The 20,438-nt window shown below is 41.3% G+C and overlaps 1 pseudogene; it reads left to right on the top strand.

The window, feature by feature from the left end:
* LOC132209838 (uncharacterized) overlaps positions 1–20,438 on the top strand; it is a 34,952-nt pseudogene that overhangs the window by 1,335 nt on the left and 13,179 nt on the right.

Below are 20,438 nucleotides of genomic sequence, written 5' to 3'. Positions count from 1 at the left end.
TTCCAAAGGTTTCTCTGCACTTTGGCTTTCTCTCATAGCTTATACTCGGTGGATGTTGGGCCTTCCAGCAGTGTCTATGGAAACGCCTGAAATTGCCTGAGGTCCTCTTTCAAGAAAGGTGGAATAGGTGAAATCACACCTTATTTTTGGATCTCACTGATAACTCATCACTCAGGATACACTGCACTGAACCTTAGTTCAAATGTCATAGGCAATTGGGGTCAGAATGCTGACTTTGACTTTGGGCATGGGCGTAACATCAGCTGCTATTCCATTCAACTGGTCGTGTCTGGGTCCCTCCCATGGTCAATCTTTTGATTAAGGGTATCATCATTTGCATTCAGAACAAAGACACCAAGTCCCGAAGGCAGTGGTTGCTAACCTTGTTCCAAGCTTCAGGACAACATTCTGGGCTGGAGAGGAACTTGAAATGGGAAGATCGTGGTCAATGCGGTACAGCAGAGAGGAATCTGGGTGTTCTTGTGCATGAAGCATAAAATGTCAGCATGTAGGTCCAGGAAATAATTAGGAAGGCAAATTAAATGCTGATCTTTATTGTTAGGAGGTTGAAGTTCAAAAACAGGAAAATCTTAAGTCACTCCACAATGTGGTGATGAGGCCATGTATGAGCTATCGTGAACAGTGTCGGCCCCTGAATTTAAGAAACGATATGTTAGCATTGTAGGCAATGCAAAGTGATACACTGGGCTGATTCTGTGTCCAAGTGGCCAACTTATCAACAATTGGTAAATAGTTTATGCCTTTATTCATTAGAGTTTAAAAGAAGATTGGTGATCTTATTGAAACATATGAGATTCTGAGGGGACTTGACAGGGTAAACATTGAGAAAACATTTCCACTCATGAGGGATTCTCAAACTAGGCGACCTCGTTACAGATGAAGGGGATACTCAGTTAAAACTGACATGCAAGAGAATTTCTTTTTCTCCCAATGTATTGTGAATGTCTGGAATTCTCTATCTGGGTAGATTACTAAAAGTATTTAAAGACTAGGTTGATAGATTTTTAAAATATTAGGGAGTTGATGGCTAAGAGGACCTGGCACAAAAGAGGAGTTGAGGCCTGGGACAGATCACTCGTTATCTTTCTGAGTGGTGGTGCATGTTTGAGGGCTTGAATGCTTTCCGCATGCTCCCATTTCTTGTGTTCTTATACAGTACTTTTGCCTGAGCTGTACCACATCTGGAATTGAAACGGATAGGGTTCAGTTGCACTTTGAGCTCTGTTGCTCCAAGCCTGGTTGACTTTTGAAAGTAACTAACTGTCTTCTTGTCAGTAAACATTTCAAAATCTGCACTGATTCAAATGCTTGCGAACCTCTGGGAGCCTCAAAGGCAGCAGGTTGTATTTCATTCTGAAGTAATTCTACACATACCTCTCTTTCAGCTTCAAACTTGGAAGAGTATAAGTAATGGTCTTTGTTTTTCTGTCCTTGGACCAGTGTCAGCAATGCTCTTATGGCAAGGAAATTGGCAACTTTTTTCCAAAATGGGTCTTCTCATAGCAGGATCCAACTCACTATCATCGCCCAAGAAATACAATGTCTGTATATCCTTTCCAGCTCCTCCAGCTTTCTCTGATTTCTTCAGCAAGTTATGGATTAGCCTTGCATGGATTTCCAAAACAACCTGCGAGACACAGGAACCACAGAGTTCCAACTTCATCTTAGTCTGCAACCACATCTATAGCCTTGTTTCAAACATGTATCTAAAGAAGGATCAAAAGACCTGAAGCATTAACTCTGTTTTCCTCACCACTGATGCTGCCGGACCTGCTGAGTTTCTCCAGCAATTTCCGGTTTTATTTGTTTCAGATTACCTGCATCTAAATTTCTTTGTCTTATTTCACTTTTGTAACGATTCACTCTCAATTTCAGGAACAATGCTTTCCTTGGCAACAGAGTGCCCATAGTATTATTCTTTTGTATGGAAAATTTGGCACTTCTCTTGTTTGACTTCCAAGCTAAACTGCGAAAAGTGGGATAAGATAGTATGTAGTCTTTCAAGGATCTCCAAAAGTTGAACAAGATATGCATATAATGTCCAATTGCTCAGGGAGAATTTGGAAACTAAGTTTACCAAAAGTTTATCGAGCAAATGCATGAAGGTCGCAGTCCAGGTGCCCTCCTCCTGCATTAGTAAAGTGCTCTTGTATCTATTTGGAATACCTTCTTTTCAATGTCCTGTTTGGTGATGAGAACAGGTTATAATTGTGTGCCAAACTGAGACTGCAGAAATACTTTGCACCTTTGATAAATTCCTCAATCCTCGGTACAGACTTGGCACCTCTTGTATGATATAGAATCATAGAATCCCTACAAGTGTGGAAACAGGCCCTTCAGGCCATCCAGTCCACACTGATCCTCTAAAGAGAATACCACCCAGATGTATCCCCCTACCATAACTCTGTAACCCTGCATTTCCCATAGCTAATCCACCTAATCTGCACATCCTTGGTCTCTACAGGCAATTTACTATGGTCAATCCAACTAATCTGTACATCTTTGGACTGTGGGAGCAAACAGGAGCACCTGGAGGAAACCCACACAGACCAGGGAAGAAAGTGCAAACTCCGCACAGACAGTCACCAGAGCCTGGAATCAAACCTGGGTTCCTGGTGTTGTGAGGGAACAGTGCTAACCACAGAACCACTAACTCACCTCAAAGACTTCTACAGGTAACTCCAGACTTCCTCCCAGTCATAGTTGGCATCTGTCAGGAAGGAAGTGTTACTGGATGGTCAACTTTAGTTACAATCATGTTGCAATACCCTATGTCATTGTCAGCTTTGCAGAATGCTATCCTGTGCTTGTTGAGTGTAGAAATAAGCTGTCTCTCCTTGGTCTTCTCTAACTCAAATGTCCATCTTTGAAATTTATGTCCTGTAAAGCCAGTCTAAGGTCCACAACAGTGATACACATAAGGACATTTATTGCTGTTCTCATTTGGAGATAAACATGTTTTTTCTCCAAAATTGGCTATCTGATGGCTACCCTTCCCTTTTCTCCCATGTGATGAAGAAGAAAAGTTACGTAAGTGGGTACTCTGCCAAATGTGAGACAAGATGGTCTGGCAGGACCTCATTTTGGTCATTTGCAAATGACTTAACCTTTAAGAACACTGAACATTTGAGTTGGTAAAAGAACAGCCTGATTCCTTGCTTCCAGATGAACCATCCAATTCCATACTACTTGAACAGTTACATAAACTGAAAGAACTGCAGATGCTGTAAATCGGAAACAACAACAGAAATTGCTGGAAAAGCTCAGCAGGTATGGCAGCATCTTTGGAGAGAATTCAGATTTAATGTTTTAGGTTGAATGATCCTTCCTCAGAACTAAATAGTCAGAAAGTTCTGTACAGATGATACGTTTTGGGTGCATGGAGCAAGGTGATAGGCTTCACATCCCCAACCTGCTGATCTTGTTGTATATTACTTATACCTATATATATGCTTCATGTGTTCTCATCTTCCTTACATTCACTTATGTGTTGGTTGGGTCATTGAGCTACCAGAAATTACACACTATGGCCAGTATGATTCGGGACAGGTAAGGAGACTATTATGTAGCTATGATAATGTTGAAGCAGTCTCATTTGACATGCTCAACCTGTCATAATTCCAACACTTCTGTGGAGCTCTCCTTAGGTAGGATCAGCCACGAGACTTGCTACAGGAATCAGACATCAAGGATTGAAACTGTGCCCGTTATGGAGAAGTCTGTTCCATTTTCCACATCAGCCTGAATTCTACGTTCCCACCTATATCAACTGTGACTCCTTTCCCAGTCTTCGTCCACTCTCTGAATGAGAACTCATTCTGCAAAGAATGAGAATTGATGTTTGTCACAATTAAGCCTCCTCAGCACCAACTTGACATTCCCATCCCTCACTGCTTCAGCAGGGTGGACTTTAAGTGTCTCCACTTGACAATTTGAAAAAGGTATCCAGGAGAATTGTGTAGTTGTAACCCTTCACAAGCTCCTAGTTTATATAGACCAGCTAATCTCCTTCAACCTGCCTGTACTCATAAAATCTCTGTTGTAGCTGTGAAAGGATACAACAATCTCCAAAAACCTTTGTCAGCACCTCAAAGATCATTGAGGACCTCTTTGAGCATTTATATCTTTAACAATATTTCCCAAAGAGATTGCCCAGACAATATTCCATCATGAATATCATCTACCTGCTCACGCTGACCCCTTGGATAACATAACCAGCTTTTTGTCCTCAATGTAGTATCAGCCACCAGGTCATTCAGTATTTCTGGTCTTCACTGGAAGCTGCCCAGCTTCTTATTCATCAGCGAGTAGAATATTTGATGAAGACCACTGTTTCCTTCCTCAAAAGCATCTAAGGAACACACATTGAGAGCCTTTTCCTGGGTTTGGTTTAAAGGTCGCATTTCGTCTGCCAAAAGCTTCATTCCTGGACATTGCTACTGTTATCCCCTTGACTATCCACTAGCAACTTTCAACCTGCCGTGACTTGATGGCCGCACAGTGAAGTCCTGCTAACTGCACCAGAAATGTAGCACAAGATTAAAGCACATAGCTGGCCTGAAGATAATAAAGAGTGACTCTTTATTCCCCTGGTATTACATTTTTACAAACATGAAGGGAAATTAAGGTTAAACATGGTATTTATAGCAAATTCAGTCTGTTGCTAACATCTGATTGAGAAAGTCTTTCTCTGATCCAAAGAGGGTTTGCTGGATTGCTCAAGCACCCCAGCTCAGTGTCCTCTTAGAGCCCAATAGGAAATTATGGGAAAGAGTCCTCGTGGAAAGTGGGCTGTATCCTATCATTTTCTCCCTACCTCACCCACCTCCCTATTTTCTGCATATAAACTGACTTTTTCCCAGCCACCATCAGTTCTGAGGAAGGGTCACTGGACCCGAAATGTTAACTCTGTTTTTTTCCCTTCACAGATGCTGCCAGACCTGCTAAGATTTTCCAGCAACTTTGTTTTTGTATTGGGTTCATTATCCTGTCTTTGGAGATATGTTACAATGGGTTCAGTTAAGATTGTGAACACTGGTGATATTAAGAGTGTTGACAGTGGCAAATTAATGATCACACTATTGTTGATGGTTAAGCCAAAAAGGAGTTGGGGACTTTCTTGTTTAAAACAATCATTACTTGAGACATACTCTAGCTTCACCTGCACACAATTAAAGTTTGAAATGCTGTTTCAGTGATTATCACTGAAAGTAAGCATCCTACTACATTCCGAGGGTCTATTATCTCTGTTGACTAGATGGGTGGTTTGTGACGTAGAGTGACATTAACAGCATGAGTTCAATCCCCAGGCTAGCTGAGGTTATAGTGAAGAATTCTCCTTCTCAACCTTTCCCCGAGCCTGAGATCTGGTAACATAGCACAATGCAGGCCCTTCAGCCCATGACATTGTGCCAAACTTTTACGCTAAACCTAAGGTCTGCCTAACCTCCACCCCTGACTTCTACTATCATCCATATACCTATCTAATAGCCACTTAAATGCCCCTCATGAGGCCGACTCCACTACCCTCTTCGGCAATGCATTTCATGCCTCGACTACTCTCTGAGTAAAGAACATACCTCTGACATCTCCCTACATCTACTTCCACTCACTTTAAAATTATGCCTCTTCGTACCTTCACCTTAAGAAAAAGTCTCTGGCTGTCTACTCGATCTATACCTCTGATCATTTTGTACACCTCTATCAAGTCACCTCTCATCCTTCGTCATTCTAAATGGAAAAGCCTTAGTTCTTTCAACCTTTCCTCATAAGATCTTCCCTCCATTCCAGGCTGGTAAATCTCCTCTGCACCTTTTCCAACGCTTCCACATCTTTCCTGTAATGAGGTGACCAGAACTGGATACAATACTCCAGATGTGGCCAAACCAGGGTTTTGTATAACTTCAGGTTAAACCACCACCAGTCATCTCTTCCTCTAATGAGAGCAGCCCTATTCCTTTACCACATTCTGAAACAAAAAAAAGTTTATCTTTTATTATTAGAGCAGGAAAATGTGTTGAAGAATGAGTTTCACATGGTGAAGCTAATAGACCCAGAACCGGTCCTATTTTGGGTTACAGGCTATGAATGCATCAGTACTATAGGAAATTCTGTGAGCCCCATTACAATAACAGAAGATACCAACACAGCGTTGAAGCAAAGTCAGTTGCTGACCAGTTCACTAAAGCACAAAAAATATGAACAGGTAAGTCAATATTTACACAAATGCACATTCTCATTTCTTTTCTGCTGAGCTGTTTCCATTAGATGGGTTTTAAAAGGAAAGCAACTTTCCATAATCTAAATCACATATGTTTCATTTTGTTGATTTATATTCAAAGGTCAAAATTGGAATTTAAGTAAAAGTGATCTCAGAAATTTCAACTGGTCAGCTATGCAAGAAATAATGACATTAGAATTCAAACAGACATTATAATTATAAATATAAATTCTGTCATGGCCAAAACAGACAATCTGCCACATTATCTCATTGCAGTACTTAGAACTCAGACTATCTTTTTTCTTAAAATAAATAGTAGTTTCCTAAAGAACAAATTGTCAGGATGGCATAAAAACTTTACAAGTCACTGTTATGGTTCCACTGGTGGTAATACTGAACAAGTCAGATTCCAGAGTGGAAGGTGGCCTCATAGACCGTAGCATTTATGTTGCACTTTGGTTACCGTGGTGGCCAGTATAGGGGTGAAACCTCTGACTGAGGACAAAGACTCAGGAGGCAGGCAGAGCCCAGGCACGTGGCGGTCTGTACTCAAGTAGTCATTGGATGTTGCAGGTAGAGGGCCACAGGCTCTCCCTAAACCTACGTCTCAACATAAGGACACAGTTATCCCCATAATCTTTAGCTTAGATCAGAAGAGAGATCAATGATGCTCTGGTTTTCGCAATGGAAAACAGTATTTTTGTACATTTTACGTTACAATATTCAATACAACACGGTCACTATATCTTTCCCCTTATTCTATACACCCAATCCTATGAAACACCTAATCAATGATGGACACTCCTATGGACAGCCCTAGGTTCCCCATGATGTCAAAATTTTTAATAGACACTGTAATCACCAGGCTTTGGGATCTTTTGATTCATCCTATTAATTAGTATACCAAAGTTACTGGCTATATTATTTTGGACATGTTCCAGACTTGCTCATCTCTTAGATCTGCTTGAATTCTGTTGTTCATCATATTCACTTGCTATCTCTGTCCAATCCTGTAACTCCTCTTATATTTCCCACTATCCTAGTTATAAAAGATACAAAAGTCAATTAGTTCTTAATAACTGCTATCAGATTCATAACATCAATTCTGTTATTAAGATAGTTATATGTAATTTTTTTATATCTGCCCCTACTGTTAGCATTCTTTAGCTAAGAACATAGAACATAGAAAAGTACAGCACAGTACAGGCCCTTTGGCCCACGATGTTGTGCCGTGGAATAATCCTAATTCAAAAATAAAATAACCTAACCTACATTCCCCTCAATTCACTGCCGTCCATGTGCATGTCCAGCAGTCCCTTAAAAATGTCACTAATGACTCTGCTTCCACGACTATCACTGATATACTATTCCAAGCGCTCACAACTCTCTGGGTGAAGAACCTCCCTCTGACGTCTCCTCTATACCTTCCTCCTAACACCTTAAAACTATGACCCCTCGTGGCAGTCGATCCTGCCCTGGGGAAAAGTCTCTGGCTATCAACTCCATCCATGTCTCTCATTACCTTGTACACCTCAATCAGGTCACTTCTCTTCCTCCTTCTCTCCAGAGAGAAAAGTCCAAGCTCAGTCAACCTCTCCTCGTAACACACGCCCTCCAGTCCAGGCAACATAAACCTCCTTTGCACCCTCTCCAAAGCCTCCACATCTTTCCTATAATAGGGCGACCAGAACTGGACACAATATTCCAAGTGTGGTCTCACCAGGGTTTTGTAGAGCTGCAGCATAACCTCGCGGCTCTTAAACTCAATCCCCTTGTTAATGAAAGCCAAAACGCCATATGCTTTCTTAACAACCTTATCCATCTGGGTGGCAACTTTGAGGGAGCTATGCACTTGAACACCAAGATCCCGCTGTTCCTCCACACTGCCGAGAATCCTGCCTTTAATCCTATATTCAGCATTTAAGTTTGACCTTCCAAAATGCACCACTTCGCATTTATACAGGTTGAACTCCACCTACCATTTCTCAGCCCAGCTCTACATTCTGTCAATGTCTCGCTGAAGCCTACAATAGCCCTCGATACTATCAACGGCACCTCCAACCTTTGTGTCATCAGCAAACATACTAACCCACCCCTCAACCTTCTCATCCAAGTCACTTATAAATACTACAAAGAGCAGAGGCCCAAGAACAGAGCCCTGCCGGACACAACTCAGCACTGACCTCCAGGCAGAATACTTACCATCTACAACCACTCTCTGCTTCCTGTCATCCAACCAATTCTGAATCCAGACAGCCAAATCACACTGTATCCCATACCTCCTGACTTTATGAATGAGCCTGCTGTGGGGAACCTTATCAAATGCCTTGCTGAAGTCCATGTACACCATATCCACTGCTCGACCCTCATCAACCTGTCTCGTGACTTCCTCAAAGAACTCAATAAGATTTGTAAGGCATGACCTGCCCCTCACAAAGCCATGCTGACTCCCTTTAATCATGCTATGCTTTTCCAAATAGTCATAAATCCTATCCCTCAGCATTCTTTCTAAAACCTTGCTGACTATAGATGTAAGACTGACTGGTCTGTAATTTCCAGGGATTTCCCCATTCACTTTCTTGAAAAGAGGAACAACATTTGCCTCCCTCCAATTTTCCGGTAAGACTCCCGTGGAGAGTGAGGAAGCAAAGATCTTCACCAGCGGCTGAGCAACCTCCTTTCTCGCTTCCCGGAGCAACCTAGGATAAATCTGGTCTGGCCCTGGGGACTTATCAATCTTAATGTTTGCCAAAATTTCCAGCACATCAACTTCCTCAACCTTGATCTGTTCAAGTGATATGATCAACTTGTTTCTTACAATGTGCACTAGGCATTTCTTTAGTGATAAAGAGAAAGCTTCCTGAGACTAATTATTTTTCACATATTTGAATCTTTCCCCCAATGCCTTTAGTGATCTTTGTATTTTATTATATATCTGTGTTTATAATTATGTTGAAATCTATCTCTGTGATTATCTGAAGAATCTTCAACTATAATCTGTTTCTTAATATTGTGAATAATTTCAAAGAAACAATGAAGCTGCAACTTACTGTTATCTGTTGTTTTCACAGCTGCATGATGAATTAGGCTGACTCCTACTGTCTTCTAGGATGAGATTTACACCCCCGTGCTGATGAACTCTGTTCACCAATGAGACACACCCTTACATTAATGCGACTAGAATCAATCACTATTGAAATAAATGTGCTTATTTGATCCTCTAGAGTTCTTACAAATCATAATCCCATTGGTTCATCTGTGTTTGTTATTGGCAGGAGTTTACTTTCCTCTTCAATGTTTGTTACAAATATTTAAACTGTCTGTCCTTGGAAATTTCTTATCAACTGTTTCTAACCAATCTATTTGCGGCTGTTGTGTGTGCAAGGATTCCTTTTGACTTGGAATAAACCCCTTCTCACCTAAAGTGTCTCGCTTAAACGCTGAAGCAGGCTTTTAATTCTGTTAAATAACTGTGGAAGCTGTAAATCAGGAACAAAAACAAAGTTGCTGCAGAAGCTCACCAGATCTGTGAAGGAAAACACAGAGTCAATGTTTTGGGCCCAGTGACTCTTCTTGTTCTGAAATGTTAACTCTTGTTTTTTCCTTCACAGATGCTGCCAGACCTGCTGAGCTTCTCCAGTAACTTTGTTTCCGTTTTTAATTCTGTTTAATCGCATGTCAGCCATTTCCTTCAGGGCTGGAGGGACAGCCATTTTGTCTTTCTTAAATATGGGCATTCCTCACAGTCAGCCACCAAACAAGATGCTGATAATGTACTTTTATTACACAAAAGAAAAGCTAGAAACAAAGCTATATGCCAATTTGGATTTATCATAAACAACAGAAAAAAAACATTTTTTGAGCAATAATCTTTAAAGACATTCAAACTCAGTGAAGAATCATCCCTTTCTTCACTCTTTAATTTCTTCCTCAACTCTCTTTCCTGAGATGTGCAAGGACACTGATCTGTCCTCATGGAACTCTAAGAAAATCTCAAGGTTTTTCCCAAATACTTTTACTACTTTTGAACAGGTGAACAGCTTTTGCTTTTGACCTGAACCTGGTTCTGAGCTCTGGCCTCTTTTAAGCTGGGTCGTAAATCACTACTCCAGTAAACACTTCAGCAGCTATCTCACTAAGTAGCTCGTCTGTGCAGTTAGATGAAGTCATATGATTTCTTGGAAATGCCAATTTTATCCCCTGCAGACGAAAGTGTTGTGGACCAATTTTTAAAAAAAAGTCACCTATACAGGGCTAAAGACAAAACAAAATTGCTCTATTTCAGAAACCTAATTCCCAGAATCTGATAACATATATGGTGGCACAATGGTTAGCACAAATGCCTCACAGTGCCAGGGACCCGGGTTCAATTCCAGCCTTGGGTGTCTGTCCGTATGGAGTTTGCACATTGTCCCTGTGTTTGCATGAGTTTCCTTCGGATGCTGCTGGATTCCTCCCACAGCCCAAAGATATGCAGGTTAGGTGGGTTGGCTCTAGGGAATGCAGGGTGACAGAGATATTGTAGGGGGTGGGTCTGGGTGGGCTATTCTTGAGAGGGATGTTGTGGACTCAATGGGGCAAATGGCCTGCTTTGACACTGCAGGAATTCTATACCCATAAGCCTTCACCACATAAAATTTCAGATCCAGTTCCTGGTCTGTGCTCATTCAACAGATCTTAGTAGTTCTGTCTTTACAATTAGTTTCTCTGCCTGCATGCTAGAAGGTAAATAATAAAATTGTGGTTTGGAATCCCTCTCATCCCTACTATGAGTATGAGAGTGTATGAGTCTGTGGCTTTGTCTGAGAATGTGTGTGGTCTTACGTGTGAGATTAAACATAGTTGAATAGCTGATGGAAGTGCCATCTGTTCTCACTTGTGAAAAATGTTACTTAAAATGGATACCGAGTGAAAATCATGTGAAAGAATCATGAGTCAGGTTCTCAGCTGAAAGCAAGAGAAATTTAGGGCTAAAGTAGATAGCAAATAAGGTATTTCTTATTTTATTAATGTTCATTATTTTCATTTGCTCTACATCTAACGGCCACTAATTTACCCAGCACAATTTAGTAATCTATTATATGGAGTAGTCTGTTTCTGTTTTCTCAAACAGATCCCAGCAAAGGAACTTGAAAATGAAATATCCCCAGTTCTGGTGGAAGAGTCGGGTGCAGACTTTATTTCAACAGAATTAAGTACATCTTGTCATAACTATCATCATATTACAATTATTATCTGAGGGAAATTTGATCTGCATGATACATTTTTCTCTTTCTGGTTTGAATTCCTCTGTGAAAGTAGAAAGCTCTTCTAACCAGTTGCTGGCTAGCAGTGATAGTCCAGTTCCTCCAGACTATGTTGCAACGTATTTTGAGAAATTTGTACCAGATGTGGAAGCTGTTGAAATTGGCGAAAATCTTTGGTTTCTCATCTGCCCAAGCAGCTATGGTAAATGTTTATAATATTAATGGCAACATCTGAGAAAAAGAGTGGGATAGAACATGTGGCATCCTTATCTTTTGCACTGATATGCTGGGCCTGCCCATTCTTTAGAACGGTGTTACTTGTGAAACCTCTTGCTCCAGTATGTAGTTTGATTTTCCACCAGTATTCATGATGGATGTGGCAGGACTGCAGATTTTAAATCTGATCCATTGGTTCAGTGATTACATAGCTCTATCACTTGCTACATATGCCATTTGATACAGATCTAGTCCTGTTTTGTAACTTCACCAGGGTGACACTTCATTTTCAGGCATGTCTGATGTCACTTCTGGCATGTCCGCCAGCACTCTCCATAGAACTAAGGTTGATCCTCAGGCTTCATACTTAAATGTGGAGTGCCAAGCCATAAGGTAGACCATAATATTTGAATATAATTCTACTGCTGCTGATGGCTCACAGTGTCTGAAGGGTGCAGAGTCTTGAGTTGTTACGTCTGTTCAAATTTATCACAGAGATAGTGCCACAAAGTACAATGTTCAGAATTCTCAACATGAAGGGTATTTTGTCCACAAGGACTGTGACATGAGGTCTGTCCAATACTGTACGATTGGCGAGGAGAAGGATTAGTATGTGTTTCCCTTTTGTTGGTTCCCTCACCACCTATCTCTATCCCAGTCTGGCAGCTGTGACCCTTAGGACTCATCCAGCTTGATTAGTAATGATTTTGAAAGTCATTCTTGGCGCTGGATATTGACGTCTCACACCCAGAGTACATCTGCACCCCTACCACCCTTGGTCCATCATCCAAGTGGTGTTTGATAATCAGGGGTACAAAATCATTAGCTGATTGCAGTACATGGCAATCGGCAAGCAGTTTGACCTGATGCCATGAGGCTTTGCGGTATCCTGAGTCAATGTTAAGGACTCTCATGTCAATTCCCTTCCATCTGTATACCATTATGACACCACCTTTTCTGGGTGGATACACCCAGGGATGGTGATGATGTTTTCTGAGACATTGTTAGTGAGTATGACTGTGCTTGACTAGCCTATGAGACACCTTTTACAACTTTGGCACTGGCTCCCAGATGTTAGCAAGGATGACTTTGCAGGGTCAGCAAGACTAATTTTGCTGTTGATGCTAAGTGGACCATCTAGTTTTGTTTCCTTTTGGAAACTTTGTGATGATTGTTACCTCTAAGTGGCTTGCTAGAGCCATTTTGGATACAACTAAAAGTCAAGCTATTTGTCTGGAGTCACACATAGGGCAGACCAGGTAAGGATGGCAGCTTTCCTTTCCCAAAGGATGTTAGTGAACTAATGATTTCTTACCACAATCAGCAATAGTTCCATAGCCATCATTAGACTTTTAACTGTTGATATTTATTGAATTCAAATTCTACCATCCCCCATTGCAGGAATCAAACGCAGATCCCCCAGAATAGTAACTAGACCACTGGATCACTAACCTAACAACCACAATGCTATCACCTCCCCTTGAGGTTTGGTGTTAGACCAATTGTCTTCAAACCAATTTAACCACAGGCCAGCAGGAAAGCAAATATTCCTTTATATAGAAGTCGTTCAAAGCAACAGATCACTTGATAAGAGAGATTGACAATTTGAGGAAACTTTTTAGTTCATTACTTGCAGTGAATGCATAACCGTATATATAAAGAAATAATTTACAATTCCAATGCAAATAATGAACAGAGAAAATATTTGAAACAAAAAGAGAAATTACTGAAGAAACTCAACAAGTCTGATAAGATCTCTCGGAACAGAATTAATATTGGGAGTCCAGTGACTCTTCACCAGAACTCGTTGCCACAGATGTTGCCAAATCAATGGACTTTCTCCAGCAATTTCTTTTTTTCTTTCAGATCTGCAGTTCTATGTTTTACGTCGGTAAATATTTGAACTTTGTGACTCAATTTCCACAAATTGAAGAGCAGTTTGAGGGCTGTTTCAACAAGATTTTTTTATTAAAATAGTTGTACTCATGCCATTTCTAAACAGCAGAACGGTTGTTAAGAATAGCACAAGCAATATAAGATTCATACAAATATTAATTCAACTGATTGTGTTGAAAAAATTAATTTCACAAAAGCAACACAAGTTGGTTGGAAACACTTTGAAAGTGCAGTTACATGATAAAGTTGAAGAGGAAGAGCCTTGCATGTTTCTTCTAAAGGGTTTTGATGTAAATTCTAGGTTAGAACACATTTCTTTGTACATTGACAACATCAGCAATAACACACAGCATCATATTAAACCTCTGCAGGATGGTGAAACTGTGATGGTCATACTTGAGACTGATATGGGTTGGTATTCTTATATTTCATGCTTTTATGATTCTTTTCTGTACTTAATAGTAATTCAGTTAATGGAATATTGTCCTTCATTGCAAGAGGGTTGGAAGTAAAAATATGGAGGTTATGCTGCAACTGTATATGGTGTTGGTGAGGCCACACTTAGAATACTGTGTACAGTTTTGGTCTCCTTACTGGAGAAAGGATTTAATAGTACTGGAGGGGGTGTAGAGGAGGTTCACCAGATTGATTCCGGAGTTAAGAGGGATGGTTTATGAGGGGAGATTGAGTAGACTGGGACTATACTCATTGGAATTTAGAAGATTGAGGGGAGATCTCATATAAGCATATAAAATTATGAAGGGAATAGATGAGATAGAATCAGAGAGGTTGTTCCCACTGGTGACTGAAACTAGAACAAGAGGGCATAGCCTCAAAGTATAAGGAGGTGAGGAGGAACTTCTTCTCCCAGAGGGTTGTGAATCTGTGGAATTCCCTTCCCATTTAAGCAGTTGAGGCTACCTCCTTGAATGTTTTTAGGGCAAAGGTAGATAGAATTTTGAACAATAAAGTTATTAATTAAAGAATTAATTAAATAATTAATTAATTACGCTTAACGTTCGGGTAAGCAGAGCTGAGTCCGCAAGAAGATCAGCCATGCTCTTGTTGAATGGTGGAGCAGGCTCTGGGGCCAGATAGCCTACTCCTGCTCCTGTTTCTTATGTTCTTATGTTCTATTCGCATATTTAGAAATGAAGCCAGCATGCTTGATACATGGAAGTAAAGAAATTGGGTTCCCTGAGTTTTTATTGAAGATTGTGATGAATAAGCTTTTGTGCATTAATACAGAATTTTTCCTTGTGTTGCTTTCCCAGAAACCTATTCCTTACTGCAGAATTGTCATCAGAAGCTATTAGAAAACCACTGTATCACTGCCCAATGTCTGGCCAATAACTAATTCAGTGCAGATAGAAGGAATTCGTCCTAATTTCAGCAATGATTTCTTGGACTTGTGTTTTTCAAATACAAAGCACAGTAGTGGTGGGAAATCACTGAAATTATTTTCACAAGATCTACACCGAAAGCCACTATTTGTTTTCAAGGTCATGAAGGTACAGTAATTTATTTTGTACAAAATATTGTTGTATTTTGAGTATTCAAGCATTAAAGTATATTTTCATCCCTTGTTGGCTACCTTTTCTGACATATCGTTTTGAAGCTTCAGTTTCATTAATATTCATTAGCAAGCTTAATTTTAACTTAATCTGCCCAATGAGGATGCGTGATTCAGATCAGGAAATTTCTTTCCCACTGCCATTTTAATTCTGGAGTTGACTAAAACATTAAATTCCATTTCTGAAGCCAAATGGAATTGGTTGTACAAACTGATTGACATGACTGATTTAATATAGATTTAATTGAGCACTCACCTGTGGGCACACAGGGTTTTTCAACCTTTGGGCTATTGTGAGGCATACATTTTCCAAAGCATTTCTGAGATTGTCTTTTACTAATGTGATCTTCTTTCCTTACTTTCATAAAGCACTTTCTGATTATCATGAATGATGTATTTACCTTTTCTTTTGGGTGCCTGAGGTTAAGCAAAACAGCGAAAACCTGACTAACCAAAAAGTGTAACTGTTACAAAACAGCCAATGGGAAAGACTTACTCATAAAGGGCCTTAATTAGTGTTCATAATCTATAGGCTAAAGAGTCATAGAGCCATGCAGCATGAAAACAGACCCTTCAGCCCAACTAGTCCATGCCCACCATAATCCCAAATGAAACTAGTCCCACTGCCCGCTGTTGGCCCATATCTCTCCAAACATCTCCTATTCATGTACGTTTCCAAATATCTTTTAAACATTGTAACTGTACCCACACCTGCCATTTCCTCTGTAAGTTCATACCACACATGAACCAATTTTGGTGTAAAAATAATTACCCCATGTCTTTTTTAAAATGTTCTCCTCTCACTTTAGAAATATGCCCCATAGTCTTGAAATACCCCTCCATAGGGAAAAGATGCCTGCCAGTCACCTTATCTATACTTCTCATGATATTACCAACATCTCTAAGGTCATCTCTTACCTCCTACACTCCAGTGAAAAAGGTCCCAGCCTACTGAGGCTTGTTCTATAACTCAAACCCTCCATTCCCAGCAACACCCTAGAAAATCTCCACCGTAATAATAAGGAGACCAAAAAGGCCTTCATTCAATATGTTTCTCACTTCTGCGGAGCAAATGTCTGTCCTTCACCAGGATGTTGCTGTAGGATGATTGCTTTATTATTGGCTCCCAATGTCAGAAACTCCTTTAAATTCTAAGTCGTTATGAAAAAGATATTTTCATTAGTAAGAGAGATTAGGAGCCGAGGGCACAGATCAGAGTCAAGGTACAACCATTTACAACTGAGATAAGTTGAATTTCTTCAGCCAGCGGGTGGATAATCTGTGAAAGTTGTTGCCACATAGAGCTTGGGAGCCCAAGTTATTGAGTATATTTACCTCAGAGATAGATAGGCTCTTGATTAGCAAGGGGATCAAAACTTACAGGGATGAGACAGGAGAGTAGGCTTGAAAAACATATTGGTGATAATCAAATGGCAAAGCAGACCTGAGGGGCCAAATAGCTTAGCCTGATCCTGTATGTTATGATCTAATGGTGGTGACAATACGTTTTATCTTCCTTTCCTGTTCTGTGGTGTTCAGCTGTATCTGACAAATCATCAATGGCTTTGTTACCAAAGTAAAGCCAAACACTACCATCTCAATGGATCCCAATGTCTAGAAATCATACCAGCTAATATAATAGCCACTTGGGGTAATTAAGGGTAATCAGCATGGCTTTGTTAGAGGTAGGTCATGCCTAATAAATTTGTAGAAATTTTTGAAAATGTGATCAAGTGCGTGGATGAGGGAAGTTCAGCTGATGTAGTTTGTATGGATTTTACCAAAGCTTTTGACAAGGTCTCCTCATGGGAGACTGATTGAGAAGGTTAAAGCATGTGGAATTGAGAAAAACTTGGTGAGAATTGGACCTTGGATCAGAAACTAGCTTAGTAATAGGACACAAAGGGTAATGGTAGAAGGCTGTCTGATTGATGGCCAGCGTCCAGTGGTGTACCGCAAGAATTTTATTGTTTGTTATGTACATAAATGATACAGATGAAAGTGTGAGTGGAATGTTGGAGCAAATTTGCAGATGACACAAAGGTTAGTAGAGTGGTTAATAGCAAAGAAGATAGTTGAAATATTATGGAAATCAAATCTCCAGACAGAAGAACCTAGCAAAGTTCTAAAACCTGGTAAAATTTTCAGAAATGACTGTTTTGCATCTGCGTCAATATGCAACATTCTGGAGTATAACATGCATGCAGAAGTCTAGTCACTAAAAGATGTCTGTTTCAACTAGTAAAATTATTTTCTTTTTTCCAATTTTATTTTTGCGGTAGTAAGAAGATTCACTGAAAGGAAACATTTCTTCATTGGTACTGAGCTGACTGTTAGTCATTACTGCTACGATCTGCAACCAGCTTTGCATGGAATTAATGGTCCACAAATCAAACTGCTGGAGCAGTGTGACATTCATCTCAATTCCATTCTTCTAAATTACATCCAGATGACTCATCGCTGCAAACAGGGATTAGAAGAAATTGCAAAGAGTGTTTATCATAACATTACCTTTACAGACTCTCCAAATTCAAACCAAATGATTTTGAAGCCATCTTTTGATGCAAATATATTGTTGTGCTACAAAATTGGTAAGGACTGGAAGGAGCTGGCAGAAGAAGCAATTCAGAAATTCATTGGACAATTCGACTTCAGGGACTTTCCAACAGATTAAGAATTGTGGGAAAAAAGTGCAGAACAAAAGTAAAGGACTGGAAGCACCTGGCATTGATGTTCTTTATTCTTCTGCAGAAAACAAGATTGTCCTTGTTGGTAAAAAAAAACTAACATTTTGGAAACTTCCAAAGTCCTGGAGAGAATATTGGAAAAAACAAGCTAAGCATTAGATATCGCAAGGAATACTGTTGAAGAGCAATTTTTGTTGCAAAGTCTTGGAGTTGGAATTTATGCAAAGCCAGGTCAAAGCCACTGTTTGCTCTGTGGAACTCACCACCTGCAAAGCTCCCCCATCTTAAAACTGAAAGGGCCGAAGGAAGACATTTGCCAAGCTCAGCGCCGCCTCTTGCTCTCCAGAGGAGCTCGAACAGTTCATCAACTTCACCAACACCTTCCACCCCAACCTTCAGTTCACCTGGGCCATCTCCAACACATCCCTCACCTTCCTGGATCTCTCAGTCTCCATCTCAGGCAAGCAGCTTGGAACTGATGTCCATTTCAAGCCCACCGACTCCCACAGCTACCTAGAATACACCTCCTCCCACCCACCCTCCTGCAAAAATTCCATCCCCTATTCCCAATTCCTCTGCCTCCGCCGCATCTGCTCCCACGATGAGGCATTCCACTCCCGCACATCCCAGATGTCCAAGTTCTTCAGGGACTGCAACTTCCCCCCCACAGTGGTCGAGAACGCCCTTGACCGCGTCTCCCACATTTCCTGCAACACATCCCTCACACCCCGTCCCCGCCACAACCGCCCAAAGAGGATCCCCCTGGTTCTCACACACCACCCAACCAACCTCCGGATACAATGCATCATCCTCCGACACTTCCGCCCTCTACAATCCGACCCCACCACCCAAGACATTTTTCCATCTCCACCCTTGTCTGCTTTCCGGAGAGACCACTCTCTCCGTGACTCCCTTATTCACTCCACACTGCCCTCCATCCCCACCACACCTGGCACCTTCCCCTACAACCGCAGGAAATGCTACACTTGCCCCCACACTTCCTCCCTCACCCCTATCCCAGGCTCCAAGAGGACTTTCCATATTAAGCAGAGGTTCACCTGCACATCTGTCAATGTGGTATACTGCATTCATTGTACCCGGTGTGGCTTCCTCTACATTGGGGAAACCAAGCGGAGGCTTCAGGACCGCTTTGCAGAACACCTCCACTCGGTTTGCAATAAACAACTGCTCCTCCCAGTCGCAAACCATTTCCACTCCCCCTCCCATTCTTTACATGACATGTCCATCATGGGCCTCCTGCAGTGCCACAATGATGCCACCCGAAGGTTGCAGGAACAGCAACTCATATTCCGCTTAGGAACCCTGCAGCCTAATGGTATCAATGTGGACTTCACCAGCTTCAAAATCTCCCCTTCCCCCACCGCATCCCAAAACCAGCCCAGTTCGTCCCCTCCCCCCACTGCACCAAACAACCAGCCCAGCTCTTCCCCTCCACCCACTGCATCCCAAAACCAGTCCAGCCTGTCTCTGCCTCCCTAACCTGTTCTTCCTCTCACCCATCCCTTCCTCCCACCTCAAGCTGCACCTCCATCTCCTACCTACTAACCTCATCCCACCTCCTTGACCTGTCCGTCTTCCCTGGACTGACCTATCCCCTCACTACCTCCCCACCTATACTCTCCTCTCCACCTATCTTCTTTTCTCTCCATCTTCGGTCCGCCTCCCCCTCGCTCCCTATTTATTCCAGAACCCTCACCCCATCCTCCTCTCTGATGAAGGGTCTAGGCCCGAAACAGCAGCTTTTGTGCTCCTGAGATGCTGCTGGGCCTGCTGTGTTCATCCAGCCTCACATTTTATTATCTCAGAAAATCATCAGCCAGTTTCAGTTGTAGTTAGAGAGGAAGCCCCTCAATCAATCTACATGCATGATGGATTTTATCAAGTTGTGAGATCTCAAGGAATTTGTGCAAATTCACTTCATTCAAAATGGTATATGGGCCACATTGGTGTGCGGACAATCAGTTGAGCTCTTGGCTGTCAAGGCCGATGTAAATAAAGGGGAAGATAAAATAAAGTAACTTTTCCAGGAAATTAGGATTGACGATTCCACAACAAATCATATTCAAGAATTTGACAACTGGAAAAGGTTCCTCGATGATTTAGGAGTTGGCACGAAGTCAAGCAATGCAGGCTGCAGAATCAGAGTGGAGAAAAATCAAGGTGCCACATTAATTGTAGGATATTCCAACATTGTTGCTGATGCTACAAAAATGGTAAATGCTGTACAAAACTCTGGTGTGGCCGCACTTGGAGTATTGTGTACAGTTCTGGTCACCGCGTTATAAGAAGGATGTGGAAGCTTTGGAAAGGGTGCAGAGGAGATTTACTAGGATGTTGCCTGGTATGGAGGGAAGGGCTTACGAGGAAAGGCTGAGGGACTTGAGGCTGTTTTCATTAGAGAGAAGAAGGTTGAGAGGTGACTTAATTGAAACATATAAAATAATCAGAGGGTTAGGTAGGGTGGATAGGGAGAGCCTTTTTCCTAGGATGGTGACGGCAAGCACAAGGGGGCACAGTTTTAAATTGAGGGGTGAAAGATATAGGACAGATGTCAGAGG

Source organism: Stegostoma tigrinum, chromosome 7 (assembly GCF_030684315.1).
Source record: "Stegostoma tigrinum isolate sSteTig4 chromosome 7, sSteTig4.hap1, whole genome shotgun sequence".
Lineage (NCBI taxonomy): Eukaryota > Metazoa > Chordata > Chondrichthyes > Orectolobiformes > Stegostomatidae > Stegostoma > Stegostoma tigrinum.
Note: the sequence above shows the minus strand (reverse complement) of the source record. Positions and strands in the feature narration are given on the sequence as shown.